The sequence below is a fragment of the Eumetopias jubatus genome, unplaced genomic scaffold, assembly GCF_037043125.1.
Source record: "Eumetopias jubatus isolate StellerSeaLion01/CBP00866 unplaced genomic scaffold, mEumJub1_p1.0 scaffold_9, whole genome shotgun sequence".
Taxonomy (NCBI): domain Eukaryota; kingdom Metazoa; phylum Chordata; class Mammalia; order Carnivora; family Otariidae; genus Eumetopias; species Eumetopias jubatus.
In genome coordinates, this window is record NW_028274815.1 from 52,008,929 (window position 1) to 52,027,493 (window position 18,565).

The 18,565-nt window shown below is 39.6% G+C and overlaps 1 protein-coding gene across 2 annotated transcripts in view; it reads left to right on the forward strand.

Moving 5' to 3' along the window:
* The first annotated feature begins 377 nt into the window (after positions 1-377).
* PAIP2B (poly(A) binding protein interacting protein 2B) overlaps positions 378-18,565 on the forward strand; it is a 31,369-nt gene continuing 13,181 nt past the window's right edge. For both annotated transcript variants that reach the window (XM_028116322.1, XM_028116324.2), the window contains exon 1: positions 378-535. The gene's annotated coding sequence lies outside the window, so the exon portion shown is untranslated. The remainder of the gene's footprint in view (positions 536-18,565) is intronic.

The window sequence follows — 18,565 nt, forward strand, 5'->3', positions numbered from 1 at the left end:
GTAAACAAACCCAGAGATGCGGCGCCTTGGGCTCCTCCCCCACGTGGGGGCTGGACGCATCCTTGGCTCAACGCCTATCCAGGACTAGCGTAATATCCTTTCAGCCAATCAGAGCTGGTGTCTCCCGAAAGGAGGTGCTTCACCCTGAGAGAAAGAACGAAGGGAGCGAAAAGACAGATGTTAATGCCAATCGGAAGCTGGAACTTCTGAGTGAGTGGGTGGGAACTGCTTCACATTTAGACCAATAAGCAACACACATGCCCTTCTAGGTGACTGAGAGGCATCATCTTCGGTCCAATAGGAGAATGGGGCGGTGCCCAGCAACCAATGGCTTGGGTTCGGGGGCGGAGTAAGGAGCCAGGGTGCTGTAAGAGGTAACCTGGCGAGTGGCAGCGGCGGTTCTCCCGTGCTGTGGCTCACGCTTTGGTACTGGAGGCCGAGACTGTTCTGGCGACGGCGACCTCTGCGGCGACGGCTGAGGCTCTCGGAGGAGTGGCGGAGTACGATCTGGAGGAAGGGCTTCTGGTCAGCCCAGGTGGGCTCGGGAACCCGGGCTGCCGGGGAGGGGACGCACGGGAAGCGCCGCTCTCCTGGCTCTGGGGGCGCCCTGCGCCTCTCTTTCCGCAGCCGTCGGGGCTGTGAGGGGCGACGCGCGCCTGTCCGAGCTCCTGTGGTGAGGGTAAGCCGGCGGGTCCCACGTCGTGGCCATCGGCGAGCAGGGGCATCCGTTGGGGTTACCCTCTGCCTCTCGCGGGCTTTCGGGGGTCTTAGTCCTTTTCTCCCCGCACAGGCGCGCTATTCCAACCCCACCCCTCAACTTCCCTGAGCCCCCTCAGCCTTCTTCGGACTGAAACCTTGGCTTGACACTACCCCAGCGCAACCCCGCGAGGCAAATTGACGGGTGTTGCATCCCCCGGTCCCCTCCCCAGGCGGGTAGGGGGAGGAGTTGCGCTTTTTCACCCCTCCCCCATTCGCGGGCCGGGGTGCGTTATCTGCGTTTCTTCTACTCCCTCCACCTCCCACTTTACTCCAGCTTTCGTTCTTGATACCTAATTTGAGTTAGGAGCCCCGGCCACTTCTCTGCTGCCTTCCGTTCTGCTAGTGAGTCCCTTAGCCCTCCCCCCCGCTAAATTTCATCTACATCTCTCATGGAAACTAACATTTTCCACTTGCTCCTTCCAAGCAGCTGGAAGGTGAATGCAAGAGACGCAGAATACACAGTACAGGGAGCTTTGCAAGACTAGGAACTTTAATCGGTTTTGTTAATGGTGAACTATTCTTGGCTTCCTTAAAATGGCATTTGATCATAATATCCTCTCTGAAATCTTTTTCCCAGTACAGTTGTTTTGGTGATACTTTCTGGAAATGCAGGTGAGAAGGCTTTACTGGCCACAAGAAATTTAAAATATATTATTATTTTAAGTAGGCAGTTTTCATTATACTTTTTTTCTTCTTTTTTTCTTCATTATACTTTAAATAGCTTACCTGGAGCGGCACAGAGTTTGTAGTGTAAGGGCCTGTCCACCCTAGTTTATCATAAAATATACGACATACTTTAGCCGTGTAGCACAATGTGATTTGATCATACCAAGACTATGGATAATATGGCATTGAATCTGTTTAAAAACAATATTCTCTTTTCCCTATTCACACAGGATTTGTACTCACATTTATAGTATGTCAGTTTGTGTTTTAATGATGTTGGTTCTAGATAATAGTGCGAACTATGTTGTGCCTAAATAAAATTATGCCAAGAAATCTATGGGGAAAAGTCACTTTGGGGTTTTGAAAATATTAATTCATATATTGGACTGTAAGAGTTTTGTTTTGAGGAAATAGAAGTATTGGATTAAGTGTGATGGGCCCCTTAAGCTATGTGTGTATGAGAAAGAGTGTGCAAGAGAAAATACACATAGACAAAACCTTGTAGGTTCTAAAAGTACTTAGTTTCGTGACTTCATATAAATTGGAATTGTTTTTCTTAGTTCGCAGAGTTGAAATGTAAGCACTGAGTTTAATATGTACACTTTATTTTGGACAGAATTTTGCAAGTTTTTGTGAAAAATTTTCATTGTTTTCTTTATTTTATTTGTAATATATATATATTTCCTTGTATTTTACTATGGTAAGACTGTACCTTGTATATAGAGAAATAAGTCTAGTAGAGTGAATTAAGAGGAATCTTTACTCTGAAGAGGCAGTATTGCATTGTCTAGTAGACCATATGTTTGAACCCTGTTAATAAATCACACAAAAAAGAGGAAGATCTTAAAGCTATTCTAACAAATGCCCAGGTATTGAGAACAGTAAAATATTAATTACAGAATTATTAACAGTCATCAAAGAAAAGTCCTGGGAAAACTACAGATCTATGCGTTGGTATAGGCTGTGGTTGAAAACCAAAGTTATTTTTTTTAACAGTCTTTTCAGGTGTATTTGTGCTTAGTAATTACTCATTTGCAGATTTAAAAGATTATAACTATGATTTCTTCCTAGAGAGCTTGTCTTTAAGGAATCCACAGTTTACTGGGAGAAAAACCTATAAACCAAGAATTAAATGCAGAGGGAGAGGTTCTGCAGTACAGAGTAGTATGCAGGGCACAGAGAAGCACTGTGACTCCATGTTCTGGCCTCATCTCCTGCTCTAGACTTTCTGAAGTGACATTTCCTAAACCTACCTGTTTATTTTACACACTTGGGTCTCTCTCCATAGGTGCTGTTCTCTCTCCTTGAAAGCCTTTTCCACACCTTATATGCCTAGTGAGGTTCTATTTCAAAATCTCTTGAAGCCTGACACTGGCCTGCACTCCATCCAAATAATTATTTTCTATATCTTTCTGTTATTTCATTATAAATAATTATCTTTGATTCTCATTATTTACAGTAATTTTGGTCGATAAAGTCACCTAGAGCACTAAATTAGCAAATACTGAACCACTGCTCCTAGGGAAAATACGTCCATATAAACATCTTATATAGATTATAATCTTACGTAAATACAGTTTATCCTGGTAAATTCTATTTTCTTTATTTTCAAAAAAGAGAAAATGAGGTTCAGAAGTGTTAAGTGACTTCCCTGAGGCCACTCTCTAACAAGTACCAGAGTTAGGCTTCAAACCCTGTCTGATTGGCCTCTGAGCCAGAGCTTCTTGCTCTACATTGCACTGCCCCCTCCATCTGTGTCCTCTAGTCATCCCTGTATGAGACTGGAAACACAAATGCAGAGCACTGCCATGTTCTACCTTAGCTGGGAATGTTTTGGAGGGGTGACTCAGTTTTCGCACTTTGTGCATGTCTGTGAATGGCTGAAAAAGCACGGTGAGTGTTGGTTTTGTGGTTACAAAGACATTTTAGCAAGTAGGAGAATTCACAAAGACAGGATCCATGAAAATGTAAATGACCTCTGGAGTCTATTTCGTGATAACCCTTCTTGGAGTCCACTGTAGAATGTTCCTTTCGCTTCTTTGAAAATTTGTTCACTTATTCAACAAATACTTATTAAGCACTTACTGTAAGTTAGGCTTTGTTTTAGACTCTGGTGAACAAACAGATTAAGATCTTGCCCTTACTGATATATTTTTGAGTAAGAGAAACAGGCAGCTCACAGCTCAGGGGAGAGGTCCAGGTTGGAAAGAAATTAACTTGACCAAAGTAACACCTGGTATGCCCCCTCCCACTTCACATCTCCTAGCATATTGACTTCCAGAACATTTCTGTTTTATTCTGTGCATAAACTTACTTCTAAGCTTCTCTCCATTAACCTGTGTCAACTTTTAAGTGTCATCAATTGATTTTGAGGCCATTTACCTAGCAGGATTTTCTAGAAGAATCAGGCTGATTTGATTTTTGATTTTTGGCTTTGCCACTTACCAACTGAGGGATTATGGTCAAGTTGTAGAACTCTTAAGCCTGTTCTCTAATTTAAAAAGTGGTGTTATGATGTGTTAGGCCCTTGTCAGTTGAAAGGAAGAGGCACACACATATATCTTTGCTGATGAGGGTTTAATGTAAATTTAAATGGGAAATCATCTCAGCAGCCATATTTTCCCTTGGCCTTACTGCTTTCAAAACCTTAAATAACAATAGCTGAGCAGTATTTAGAATAGGATTTGGGCTCTGGAAACCTGCCTTCTTTTACTTTGCTCACCCAACATTTGTATTTCCCAAGAGAGAACCTGATTGGATTGGTTTGTCACCTAAAATAGAGAACCCCTATTGGGCAGAATTTTGAGCCAAGACATGTCCTAGGTGATCACTTTCAAGTTCAGCTTGTAGATTATCTTTAGTTAGTGCTCTGAGTGCTAGTTCAGTTGCTTGTGTCCCAAGAAGTAGGGTTGGTTTCATGCATTATCTGTTGTACAGATCTTAGCATAAAATAAAAGAACCACTTGGGGACAGTTTCTTCAGAAGACAATTGAGGGTATAGCAGTCCTTAGAGCTTTAGTGTCTAATAAAGAGCATAACAAAGTAAACATATGTCAAATACTCCCTAAGTCTTTCTTTTGGTATTACATTTAATATTATTATAGTGTGGTTATTTGTTTATATGGCTGTCTTCCTTACTAGACTGTGAGCTTCATGAATGTGGGGTCCACATCTTCATTTCTCTTTCTTTTTTTTTTAAAGATTGTATTTATTTGTTTATTTGAGAAAGAGAGAGAGCAAGGGCACAAACAAGGGGAGGAGTGGTGGGAGAGGGACAAGCAGACTCCATGCTGAGGGCAGAGCTCGACATGGGGCTTGATCCCAGGACCCTGAGATCATGACCTGAGCTGAAATCAAGAGTTAGACGCTTAGCTGACTGAGCCACCTAGGCGCCCCTCCACATCTTCATCTTTCTGTCCTTGGTGCTTATGTAGTAATCTGCATAAATGTCTGACTTGAGAAATTCCTAACTCTTTCTGAAAGGATGGGAAGATATGAAGGCTTCCCAAAGAAGCTATTGTTTAACCTGATTCTTAAAGGATGAGTAAGAATGTTTTCCAGGTGCATAAAACTTTGAGACAGCATTCCAAGCAGGGACCAGCAGGTGCAAATGCACAGAGATATAAACAAACAAAAATCACCTAAGGAAAAAATTGTGAATGGGCTTGGCTAGAGCACATGTCACAGAGTTAACTCTGACCACTGCTGCTCAGTAATACATGCAGGTTTTAGGGAGAGAACATAATATTCTCAAGCTATTGGCAAGGTTTCACTAACAGTTTAGAAATACGAGAATTGAATTCTGGGGAACTGTTATACCTGAGGAAGTGACTCTGTTTACTTCTTCATCATGAAGCTCATATGTGCCCTACAGTGTTCAAGGTGCTGAAAATATAATCAAACTTATTCTCAAGGAGCTCACCATCTAGCAAGGAGACAGATGGATGAACTGGTTTATCATGTGTTAAGTGAGATAATAGAGATATAAATAAATGCTGTGTAAACCAGGAGAAAGGAGCAGTTAGTAATATAGAGAGCACTGGGGAAGATTTCTCAAATGAGATATCTGAGCAAGGCTTTGGTGGGTAAAGAGGAAGGAGTTCGCTAGATTGAACATAGGAACTTTTTAAAGAATTAATACTTTCGTGTTAGGAAACATTTAAGAACTATCCATTTTTGCCATATCTGTTGGGGGTGTTCAATTAATAACTACTTTTATTCAAGCAGTTAGTCTAAACACGAGATGTAAATAGTTATGCCACAGTAGAAGAATTTTATGTCAAAATAAACTGGGTTAAACAAAGGTTTCTGTGATGCAGGAATTCTCTAGAGCCTTTATTATATTAATGTCCGCTGTGAATTGTGGATCTCCAAAAAGGGTGCATTGTATTTAACCATGGTCTTTCCTTTCCACCCCTCTGAAACGTATCTAATCATATTTTGGAACAGAATTATATGAGACACAGTTTGAGGAATGATGAATCAAATATACTTTGGGGCGCCTGGGTGGCTCAGTCACTTAGGCATCTGACTTTTGATTTTGGCTCAGGTCATGATCTCAGGGTTGTGAGACTGAGCCCTGCACTGGGATGTGTGCTGGGCGTGGAGCCTGCTTAAGAGTCTTTCTCTCCCTATCCCTCTTGTCCCTCCCCAACTCCCTCTATAAAAATAAATGTAAAATAAAAAAATACAATCTTTTTTTTTTTTTGAAGATTTTATTTATTTATTTGACAGAGAGAGACACAGCGAGAGCGGGACCACAAGCAGGGGGAGTGGGAGAGGGAGAAGCAGGCTTCCCGCGGAGCAGGGAGCCCGATGCGGGGCTCGATCCCAGGAGCCTGGGACCATGACCTGAGCCGAAGGCAGACGCTTAACGACTGAGCCACCCAGGTGCCCCCAAAATAAAATCTTTTTAAAATATCCTTTAACAAACCAATATTTATCAGTGGTCTCCGTGTGTATTATAAAATAACCTGTATAATTTTTTTAAACATTTTATTTATTTATTTGACAGAGAGAGAAAACACAAGCAGGGGGAGTGGGAGAGGGAGAAGCAGACTCCTGCTGAGCAGGGAGCTCAACATGGGGCCTCCATCCCAGGACTCTGGGATCATGACCTGGGCCGAAGGCAGATGCTTAACTGACTGAGCCACCCCAGCGCCCCTAACCTGTAGGATTTTATAGGAAAGAAGGAGAGACATTGGGGAGAAAGAATACATCCTTACTTATTATCACTTGGTCAGTATGTCCCAAACTTAAAAAAATATATATTTTATAATCACCCCCTTGAAAGTATGGCTTACTCATATTTTGAAATTCCATGAGGTGTGTGGAGACTAGAGCAGGAGTCAAAACCAAAGGTTGTCTTGAAGGTGAGAATCTTCCAACTTAAGGGGATGTTACTTTCATTATGCATTCATTTGGGGCCATATTAGACATATATTTTGCCAGTTGGGTAATTTATTTAGAAGCATCCAGACCCTCTCCTAACTCTAGAGTTTTGATTATTGTATGCTAGCATTCTCCTTTCAATAAAATCTGATTATATGAGCTTTAGGGACTGAGGCCTTATACTGTATAATTTTAATTCATCTGTCAAATTCTGATTATGTGAGTAACTCCTGAAATATTATTAAAATTAAGGAAACAGCAGTTATGTTTTTGAAAGTGCACTGAATTTGCAGTCAGAAGATCTAGGTTTGAAATTTGTCTCTGCCAACCTTTCTATTTGAATGACCTTGAGCTCAACTGCCTAACCATCTGTTGCCTCCTTTTCCGTTTTGATAGAATGAAAATACATAGGGTTAGTATAAGAATTAAATGATGTACATAAACATACTTTAGGAACTCTGAAGTACTCACTATACAAACATAAGACAGACCAAAAGAATGTATCCGGCTTAATTTGAATTAACATTTTATTTATCATTTTCAATTTTATATTACAGAAATAGTACATTACTTTTATAAAATTAGAAAGCATTGATGGGCAAAAAGGTGGGGGTGGGTAGCTGCAAAACACTCCATAGATCCACCATACTAAGGCAGTGGTTCACATTTTGATGGGTATATTATATGCTTTTTATTCACATTCATCATTTTTTATAGAAATGCATTCATTTGCATGTTTTAGTCATTTTATTTTTATGAGATGAATCCCCTAAGAGTACAATTGTTGATTCATGGAATCGTTCCATCTTTTGCTACATAATGCTGTATATAATGAGAACTAGAAAAGGGGCTAACTTCTCAGCCTGGTGAACAGGTAACCTTGTAATCAATCATCTAATATCTTGAACCATTCCAGAAGCTTCATCAAAGGCACATTCAGAAGCAAATTTGATGTATGCATGTGGTTATGCTTGGCATTGTTTGTAATAGCATGATAGGGATGACCCCATTGTTTGTCAGCAGGGAACTGGTTAAACTGTGGTACATGCAAACCATGGAATATTGGATAGTTGTAGAAGAGAATGAAGAAGACTGTGGACTGACCAGATGGAAAAGAGCTCTAAGATATATTGTGATTTTTTTTTAAAAAGGGGCACAGCATGCAACCATGTATTTGGTATGCTACTTTTTGTGCTGAGAGAGAAAGTAGGGTAGAATAAGAATGTACATTTATTTATATTTGCTTATAATTGCAAAAAGAAATTCTGAAATGATAATATAAGAAACCAATGGAAGAAATAGGAGTGGAGATAGGATTTCGCCATATGCCTTTATATATATTTAAAACATTTTTTTGAATCATGTGTTTGTGTTTGTTACCTTTTCAAGAAATGTGTGAATGAATGAACGAAACGGGGTTATGAGAAAGAAGAAAGGGTCCGAGGGGCTGCCCATCTTTTTGATGTCAGGTGAATACATAGCAACAGTAGCAAAGATTGGAAGAGTGGCCCCAGTAGCAAGGGTTTGGCAGGGTTTCTTTTTTTCTTCCTTTACTCAATTTTATGTATTTAAAAAATACTTTGAACACAATAAAACAACTGAAAACAATGTTTCCAGATGGTTGCCCCATGGCTTCATTCAGTACCTGCTTTCTTTTTCATTTTCACTTGTATATTTTTTAATGCATACATATTCTTTTCAATTGTAATCACACTTTTCATATTTTTTAACTTACCTAATTATGTTTTTTCTGTGTTGCTACTAGAGGACCTTTAAAAATAATGAAGATAAGGGCGCCTGGGTGGGTCAGTCGGTTAAGCATCTGCCTTCAGTTTAGGTCATGATTCCAGAGTCCCAGGGCTCCCTGCTCAGTGGGGAGTCTGCTTCTCCCTCTCACTCTGCCTCTCCCCCTGCTCCTTTTTCTGCCTCTCGCTTGCAAATATATAATTAAATAAATAAATAAATAAATAAATAAATAAATAAATAAATAAATAAAATGAAAATAAGGGCAGCTTTGTCCAGTGCACATCCCAGAAGTGGGCTGATCAACCTCAAGAGGCAGGAATTCAACCCCTGTAGTCTATGTGTGACACATATCCATGAGGAAAATAAGAAAGAAATTTAAATATGTGTAAATGAAAACATTTCTCCCTAATTATAAAAGAAGTCACACTCTTCTTTATAATAATTAGAAAACAAAATATAAAGAAAAACGATCTGGGGGCGCCTGGGTGGCTCAGTTGGTTAAGCGACTGCCTTCGGCTCAGGTCATGATCCCGGAGTCCCGGGATCGAGTCCCACATCGGGCTTCCTGCTCGGCAGGGAGTCTGCTCCTCCCTCTGACCCTCTTCCCTCTCGTGCTCTCTATCTCTCATTCTCTCTCTCTCAAATAAATAAATAAAATCTTTAAAAAAAAAAAAGAAAAAAAGAAAAACGATCTGTAATTTTGCTATCCAAAACATTCTGGTTTTTTGCTTTTTAGACATTTAATGCATAGAAACATTTTTTTAAGGTAGAATCATGATATATATATTTCTGGCAACTACTGAGATGCTCATGTAGGTTTTGTTTCCTTTGCCTGCTAATGTGAAAAAATACATTTTTAATTTCGTAATTTTAGACTATCCTTGCATTTCTGGGCTGAACCCTATTGATCAGTGTCATTGCTTTGTTTTTAAATAAGTTGCTTGACTTTATTTGTTCATATTTTATTTGAAAGTGTATGTCTATAGCATGGAAATTGGTCTGTGGTTTATCTTTTGTGCTATTTTTGTTCTGTTTAATGTATTGAGGTACCTGTAAACTAATCATTAGAAGGGTCTCTTCATTTGTGCTCTGAAACAGTTGCATGGGAACTATCTGCTTTTTGAAAGTTGGTGCTTTCTGGACTGCAGACTGGTCTTGCCCCCTTCTTTAAAATGCAATAATATTAGGGCAAGTGAAGTTTTAACATAGTGATTTTAGTATAAACAAGAGCACAGTATGTAATTGCTTTTGTGTGATGGGGTGTTCTTGGTGTCTTTTTATGACCTAGGTGAGTGCCGAGGTATTACACTCACCATCTGAGGTTTTACCGGACCTTTGTTTCAGTATTGAACAGATGTGACTATTTTATTCTGCAGCCTTGCAGATATACAAAATGGGCCTCCCAAGACTCTCCTTTATCCCCACTGAAAACAAGAAGTAATGCAGTGAAACTTTGCCACGCTAGAACCTTTTAAAGAATGGGATGTTCTGGTTTAATTGTGTTTACTTGGAAGTATAAAAGTGAAAAGAAATCCCTAATTCCCTGTTGAATACAGTTCTGAGATGTAGCAAATAATTCCACTTTTCTTCTCTAATAAGCTTGATATATTCAGACCTCATTGATGTTTTATTATATAATTCCTGAAGTGTCCGAGGCTTACATTATGAAGATCCTTTTTTGGAACTTTAGATGTAAGAAGATGTAAAGGGCAATGTGTGAAATCAAGCTGCAAGGGAACTGATGCCCATTAAATATACATTTTTGACTAAATCTCAGATTGCAGCTTGTTTTCTTACTTAGCTCACAAAAATAAAACCCACTCGATTGAAGGTAGGAGTTGTGAGGAGATTATGCCTTTTAACTGGATGTCTTTATTTCCTATCAAGATAGAATATACGGCACCCCTGGCTTTGGACCAACAGAAGGAATCACATTTTTTTTTCACTTGTTGTCTATCAGTGGTTCTCAAACTTAAGCATGCTTCAGAATCACCTGGAGGGCTTATTACAACACAGATGTCTGGGCCCCACCCAGAGTTTCTGATTCAACAGGTCTGGGGTGGGGCCTGAGAATTTGCATTTCTAGCAAGTTCCCATGTGGTACTGATGCTGCTGGGCCTGGGACTAAATTTTGAGAACCACTACTGTATATTAACTAAATATTCAAATTCTGGCTCTAGAAGAAAGCTGAATTTGGTCTGGGAGTATAAGAAGTAAACTGGTTGTGGAGCAAATCATCAAAGATTCACCCCTCTTGTTGCCAGCATTGTGTTGAATTCAGGTAATCAGCAATACACAGGGACATAAAACAATTGTTTCATGATTCGAAGTCCTAGATGAATTTCTAATGAGAGATTGCTGTTTCATTTGGAAAGCTTAGCGGCCAAGGGATTCTGGTCAAATAGGATTTAGTGATTAATCCCATGAGAATAGGCGTTATTTATATGTCCTTTTCATCTCCCCTGTCACTGACCATTTAGCCTTGCTTTAGAAGATTCTGCTAATTTTTTTAGCGGGGACAGAAGTTTGATAGCTTATTGAAAGTTGTGTGTGCTTTTAAAGATATTAGCTATGTGTGTTCTTAAGAGTTTTTTAAAACAATAGCAAGGGAATAAGAGAAACTTTTTGCCAAAAAAAAAGAAATTATTGGAATTAATTTTTTATCTTTTGGAATGTTGGAGAATGTAGTCTGCTGCATCAAACATCAAGCATGCTGTGGATTTTCAGTTGTTTTTATGATTTGTCATTATATTGTTTGAGGCAATATTAGCGATTTTTGAAATCCCTCCAAAGATGAAAAATGAAAGTCAAAATCATAGACCTGGCATAGCAGCTGGACACAGAAAGCAGCTATGAAGGATTAGATAGATACACACATACACACATATAAATACATATTCGTACACACATACATTTTTAAATTATTATTTTTTCCCAGCAAAGACAAATATTACCTGTGCTGAATGTAGGCATCATATAGAATCTTTGAGTTGAAGAGAAAGAAACTCTGGAACCCACACCTTTTCATAGAGGAGTTTTGCTTCAGCAGGCTTTTCTCGCTTGTCTACTACCTAATTTCTGTTGTTCCACCGCTAACAACCTCAGTTTGCAAGTTGATGAGCTGGTCCAGCATTGACTGTTGGAGGAATAACTGGTATTATAAAAATTGGGTTGGGCAGGGGCGCCTGGGTGGCTCAGTCAGTTAAGCGTCTGCCTTCGGCTCAGATCATGATCCCAGGCTCCTGGGATCGAGCCCCACATCGGGCTCCCTGCTCAGCAGGGAGTCTGCTTCTCCCTCTGCCCTTCACCCCGCTCTCATGCTCTCTCTCTCTCTCAAATAAATAAAATCTTAAAAAAAAAATAGGTTGGGCAGACTCCCTACTTGGAAACATTTCTGTTTTGCTCTCCTTACTCCCTCAGAAAAGAATTGAGGAGAGGGAAAAAAAGGTGGAACTAGATCCTACAGACTAGACCAGTGGTTCTGAAGCTTGGCTGCATATCAGAGACAACCCACAAGCTTTCTAAAACATAATATAGATGTGGCCTAGACCTTCTCCTAGGATGGAGCTTCAGGGACTGCATTTTTGACCATTTCCTGAAGCAATTTTATTTTGTAGCCAGCTGGGCTTTATGCCTCTGACCAGAATGGTGCTGGTCTCCAGTGAATTTTCACCAGCCTGTGGTGAAATAAGAAAAATTAGGACCACAGAGTGTTTTCCATAAAGGTAAATTTATTCAATTTAAAGAATTGTCTTTTGCATTGAATTAAGGCCTTCCTGTGTTTTTTGGTGTTGAAAATACCCTTTTATAAAACGACGTTGATAGGTTATTTTTATCATCCTTACTTAGTTGTTTTTTTAAATTATCTTGACATTGTGAAGTTATTTTTTTTAAAGATGTTATTTATTTATTTGATACAGAGAGAGAGAGAGAGAGAGAAACACAAGTAGGGGGAGTGTGAGAAGGAGAAGCAGACTTCCCGCAGAGCAGGGAGCTGGATGCGGGGTTCGATCCCAGGACCCTGGGATCATGACCTGAGCCGAAGGCAGATGCTTAATGACTGAACCACCCAGGCACCCCATCCTTACTTAGTTTTTAAAAATTGTAACTCTATATTTTCTTCAAAACATTTTTGAAAATTTACTGACCTGTGAGATCCTGAAGATTAAGTACCTCTGATCTCATCATTCTTAGAAATTGTCTTTAAAATACTTTGGAGGGGCACCTGGGTGGCTCAGTCATTAAGCATCCTCCTTTGGCTCATGTCATGATCCCAGAGTCCTGGGATCAAGCCCTGCATCAGGCTCCCTGCTTCTCCCTCTCCCTCTCCCCCTGCTTGTGTTCCCTCTCTTGCTGTCTCTCTCTCTGTCAAAAAATAAATAAAACTCTTAAAAACAAAACAAAATAAAATAAAATAAAATACTTTGGAATACAAGCCCATAGAGGACCTAAAACCTTTGGCTATATGAGTTTAAGAATTCAGAATTTTTCAAATTTTAGAGAGTTGCTTTTTCTGTGTGTTATGTAATGCCCCCATGGTCTGTTGCAGCACCCTTAGTCACACACATTAGTATTTCTGAGCAAAACAGGAGTATTCATACTAAGTGGGATAAATGCAGGCTATATATAGCTTCACATCAATTCAAGTTTTAATGTCCTCTGAGTTTTGACATAAAGCATATGGAAAATTTTTAGTTTTTAGAGCTTTTTGGATGTTGGAATTATGCATAAGGGATTATAGACATGTTTGGGGGTCTGCTTTCTCATCCTAAAAGGACTTGCAAGCTTCAAATTAAATGGAGCTTTGTATGTTTATGGTAGAGAACACAATTTATTTTTATTTAAATGCACCAGCATGTGATATGACCTTGCTCCTATTTTCCTTCCAGAGACCTAGTCCTTTTGTTGAATAGCATTTTTCTTCAGCCTGGTTCCCCCACTTGCATTAGCAATATATGAGAAAATTTAGAGTTTTATATCATAAGCATTCTGGAGCTAAAGTGGGAAGTGTAAGAGGGTAAGGTAGTAGCTAAGAGCATGAGCTTTAGGGACAGAAGACCTAAACTTAAGTCCCAATTCTGGCTCTTACTACATTATCCCTTAGGCAAGGTATTTAATAAATTTCTGAATGGTGGAGAATTCGTTTGAAAAGCAGGGATAATGTCAGCACCTACCTCATAGAATCCTTGTGAACGTTAAAGAGAGAATGTTAGTGAAGTACTTAGAAGAGCTATTATTTTATTTTTGTCTTTTCCCCTTGTATTGGGTAGATTACTTGTTTCCTTTTTGTAATGTAAGTGTCCTATGGTGCACTCTTTTTCCCTTAGACATCTGGGTAAACTTGCTTCAAGTACTTTCCCATATCACAACTGACTTCTGGCCTGCCTCTATAATTTAGACATCAAATCCTGCCTCTCAATGGTTTCCACACCAAAAAATCCATCAGCTCCTAAGCTTTATATGGCCCTAGTAGTTAGCTGAACATTGAGTCTTAGAGTGGAGACTACATTGCGTGGTGTAAAGCCTCCCACTATCTGAAATGTGCCACTCCTGACTCATTTTTTCTTCTTTGTTGTGTTCCAGCACTGTGTCTTCCTTAGCCCCCTAGGGAAACATTCCCCTCCTTCTACCCCAAATTAATTTTCAAGGAGTTTCTCCACCCAAAATGGTACCTTTCCTGAAAAAACTTGTAGTGAAAACAGTTTTCTCAACCTCATTACATATGTATTTAGAGTGGTTGGCTACTTTCTTCCCACTTTGCTGTGGCAGACAATCCTTTTTTCCAAAAATATATCAGATAAAATGAGCATGTGGTCCCTTTTGGTGATATCTATTGAGAATCCATGGTATGAATTTCCTCCAGTTTAGGTGACTGCACTGTGGCAAGCTTTTATGCCTAGGCTACAACTCATAAGGAGACTATTATAGCCACCTAGTGTTATTAAATGCTAACATAGTAAACAAGAATATATAAAAAATATTTTCTAGAATAGAAATAAGAATTTTCTCCTCCTCAAGAGTAATTTAACCTGTCAAAAACAGATTCCTGAGTTATGTTGTCCCTGGCTGTGGGGAATATCTCTTAATACTCAGTGAAGAATGCTCAACCACAGATCATAGCCTCTAAGGGCATGGGCTTCCTTCCTAGGAAATGAGATTTAGAATACAGCATTCTGAAAATGGCACTTAGTCAACAAATTATTGAGGACCTGGTGGGCACACAGAGGCATACTAAAAACTGTAAAGACTTGATTCTTGCCCTCAAGAAACTTCTAAGGTTATAAATAGACTGGCCCCAAAACAAATGAATAATAATCACTAAAGTATAGGTGTAATCAAGTGTGAAATGGTGGAGGTATGGGAGACCTGTAGGCAGAGATTGTATTCAGGTTTCTACAGTGGCATTTCTGATATTGCTGTGCATTTAAAAGACAAGTTAAAGTGTCATCAGATTAGTCTAAGACATTTAGAGGCCTTTATTTTATGACTGGGAAAAGTCACACCTATTTCATAGGCAATAATTTGCCCATAACGATGTTTTTGATTAGTGTAATCTGCTAAAGACTTCAGTTCAGAATGTTTTCCCTGTTAATAGCATATATCCATCTGGAGCTGGATATGGAGAAGTCAGGGTCCCTGTAATGACCACCATTTGATGTTATCCTGGGAGGACAATTGATGGCCTTTACCTGGGGAAGTAGAACTTGAGGGCCGACCTCTGGGGTATAGAGAGCTTACCATTGATGTAGGCAAGTAGGTAGGCAAGTCTGTTGATTCTATCTTAGAAGTGGCTTTAAATATTTTATGGAGTGTATTTTATGTCTGTTTTGTACATTTCCAATAGGATGATGTCACAGGCATCCTTGAGGCATTGTTTCTAATAGTTTGTGGGTTGTTAATAGGTGCTAGATTAAAAATGTAATAAATGAATAATAAAGGCACCTAATTGATTAGGGAAATGCTTGGTAGTTAAAGTTAAATAGGTCTTCTCAGAGAAATGAATTTACTTGACTGTGTTTTGGGGTTTTTTGTTTTTTTGCAAAGAGCATTCACTAATTTGGGAGCTCCTGATGTAGGAATTAGGATAATTGGGATTTGGATTATTCCGTATAGAATTTGCCACTTTATTGGAGGAATTGTTCTTAGTGTTTAGTCTTTCTCTACTTGTAATAACCTATGGCAGTTAACAAGCAAAAACACAAATGTTGGCTTAGGCCTAACAAATTATAACGTATGAAAGGTATGATGTGGAAAAGCTTCCAGGTGAGTCTAATGTACTCTAGAGATTGAGAACTACTGAATAAGAATATGCCTTCTGGACACTTGCTAACTGCATTCTTAATCCTATTTGAGTATGCTGATAAGCTTTTGAAAGCATCTTGTCAGCTTCTAATTGCAGGTAAGTTAAGTTTTCTGTGTGCTTAACAAGCACATTGACATTCTATTTGCAAGCCCTTTTCTTGCATCAAAGGGAATATAATTATTGGAGCATTTGTGTATTGAGGTCAGCATAGGAAAGCTTAGCAAGGTGATTACTTATTTATTTTTTGTTAAAGCTCATGCAGCTTCTCCAAGAACAAATGAAATGGAAATAGAAGGGACTATCATTCTAATTAGAGGTTGACCTGGAACCTGTTTTTTAATCACCACGTGCATATTCTACATGTTCTTCCCACCTCACTCCTCAAACAGCCGAACTACTCATCCTGCTTCTTTCCACCCGGATCTTCCACCAAATGGTGGAGAAAAGTTGATGGGTTTATTTACTTAGTAAAAGAATACTTTTGTCAAACAAGGAAACAGAGAAACAGCCTTCCTCTTGACCTTTCAGAAGCCTTCAACACAGCTACCTTACTGGATTTATTAGTTTCCTGTGGTGGTTGTAACAAATTACCACAAACTGGTAGTTTAAACCAACATAAATGTATTCTCTTGCAGTTCTGGAGGTCAGAAGTAAAAAATCAGGGTGTCATCCAGACTGCACTCCTTCTGGAGGGTTTAGGAGAGGGAAAATCTGTTCTTTGCCTCTTTAGCTTCTGGTGGCTTTAGGCATTCCTTAACTTGTGGCCACATCACTCCAATTTCCACCTCCATGGTCATATTGCCTCCTTCTCTTCTCTGCTTTTCTTCTTCTTCTTCTTCTTTTTTTTTTTTTTAAGATTTTATTTATTTATTTGACAGAGAGAGACACAGTGAGAGAGGGAACACAAGCAGGGGGAGCGGGAGAGGAAGAAGCAGGCTTCCTGCCAAGCAGGGATCCCGATGCGGGGCTCGATCCCAGGACCCTGGGATCATGACCTGAGCCGAAGGCAGACGCTTAATGACTGAGCCACCCAGGCGCCCCTCTGCTTTTCTTCTATAAGGACACCTGTCGTTAGATTTAGGGCCTACTGGGATAATCCAGGATGATCTTCTTGTTTCAGTGTTCTTAACTTAGTCACATCTGCAAAGACGCTATTTCAAATAAGGTGGCCTCACAGGTTCTAGGGATAAGGATGTGGACATCTTTTGGGGGGCTACCATTCAACTCACTATATGGAGTTCTATCTTCCCTTAATTTCTGTGATGCCATACTCTTCTTCTGGTTTCCTTCTTAACTCTATGGCTTCTTCTCACTTTCCTTTTCTGTATTCTCCTCCTTCTCTACCTGACTTTTGAAAATGTTCACATGTATCAGATCTGGGTCTTGGATCCTCTTCTCATCTCACTTTGCCCTTTCTGTCTCGGTAATATCTTCTAGCCCCATGATTTCTATGACCATTTATATAAACAACCACTCCAAATTGCTTTATTTAGCCAGACCTTTCCTATTCTTGATGCATATAGATAACCTACTTAACATAGTCATTTGAGTGTTTCAATGGCTTCACAAATTTAACATATCCAAAATAGAACACATCACCCCTTTTACCCCCCACTCCTCATCACCACCCAAGAAAAGTTTGCCCTTCCCACAGAATTCCTTAGTTCAGTGAATGACATTACCATCCACCTAGTTGCTTGTGCCAAAGTTATCCTTGATATTTCCCTCACTCTTATCTCCCCACGTCCATCACCAAAAACAACCTAAAATAGTTTCAGAATCTGCCTATTCTCTTCTTACTGCCATTACCTTAGTCTTAAGCAGCCACCATTTTTCCATCTGGATTAGTGCATTAGCTCCCATTATCCACTGTCAGTCTCTCCAATCCATTTTCCATATGGCAGCCAGAGTAATTTCAACATATAAATTGAATCATATCACTGTGCTCCTGGACACCCTTTTTGAAGACTTTCATTGCTTTTAGGATAAAATTAAAATCTTTCATGTAGCCTCTAATGTTCTGCATGATCTGGCCCCATCTGTCTCTGCAACTTCATCTCTCTTCCTAGCCTTTCTCCTTTGACCCTCCAACTATATGCATCCCTACCTTCTTATATTTCCTGAGAGTTCCTTCCTGCCTCTGAATCTATGCACATGTGTTTCCCTCATTGGGAAGGAAGAAATTTTCCTTGGTCCAAGGTTCTTCTGGCTGGACTAAGAATTAAATTCACATGATGCAACAGGTGCAATCAAATTTAGTTTCATATGTATGGGAATCCACACAGACATAAATTCCAAAGTTGGGTGACTTGAAGCTTACATGACATCCTGAGTTAAGGAGAGGGGTAGGAGTCTGAGGATGCAAAGGGGAGGAAGACCTTTAGCAGGATAAAGAGAGGAGATGTTTTGGAAACAAAGGTTGCCCTGTTGTACAGATAAATTTCTTACGTAAAGAGGAATTTTTGTTAGTAGCTCTCTTCCTGGTACAGGCTCTTCTTTTCCAATGTAAATTTAGGCAATTGAGGGGGAGGTAAAGAGCTTTCCCTGAATCTGCTGGGTTTCAGCTGCTTTTATCTCAAAATAATCTTTATGCCAAAGTGGCCCATCTTGGGGTTCTTAACTTGGCCCATACACCTTCTTCTCCCTATTGCTGGTTAACTTATATTCTTCAGGTATCAAAGAAAGTGTTGTTTGCTCAGC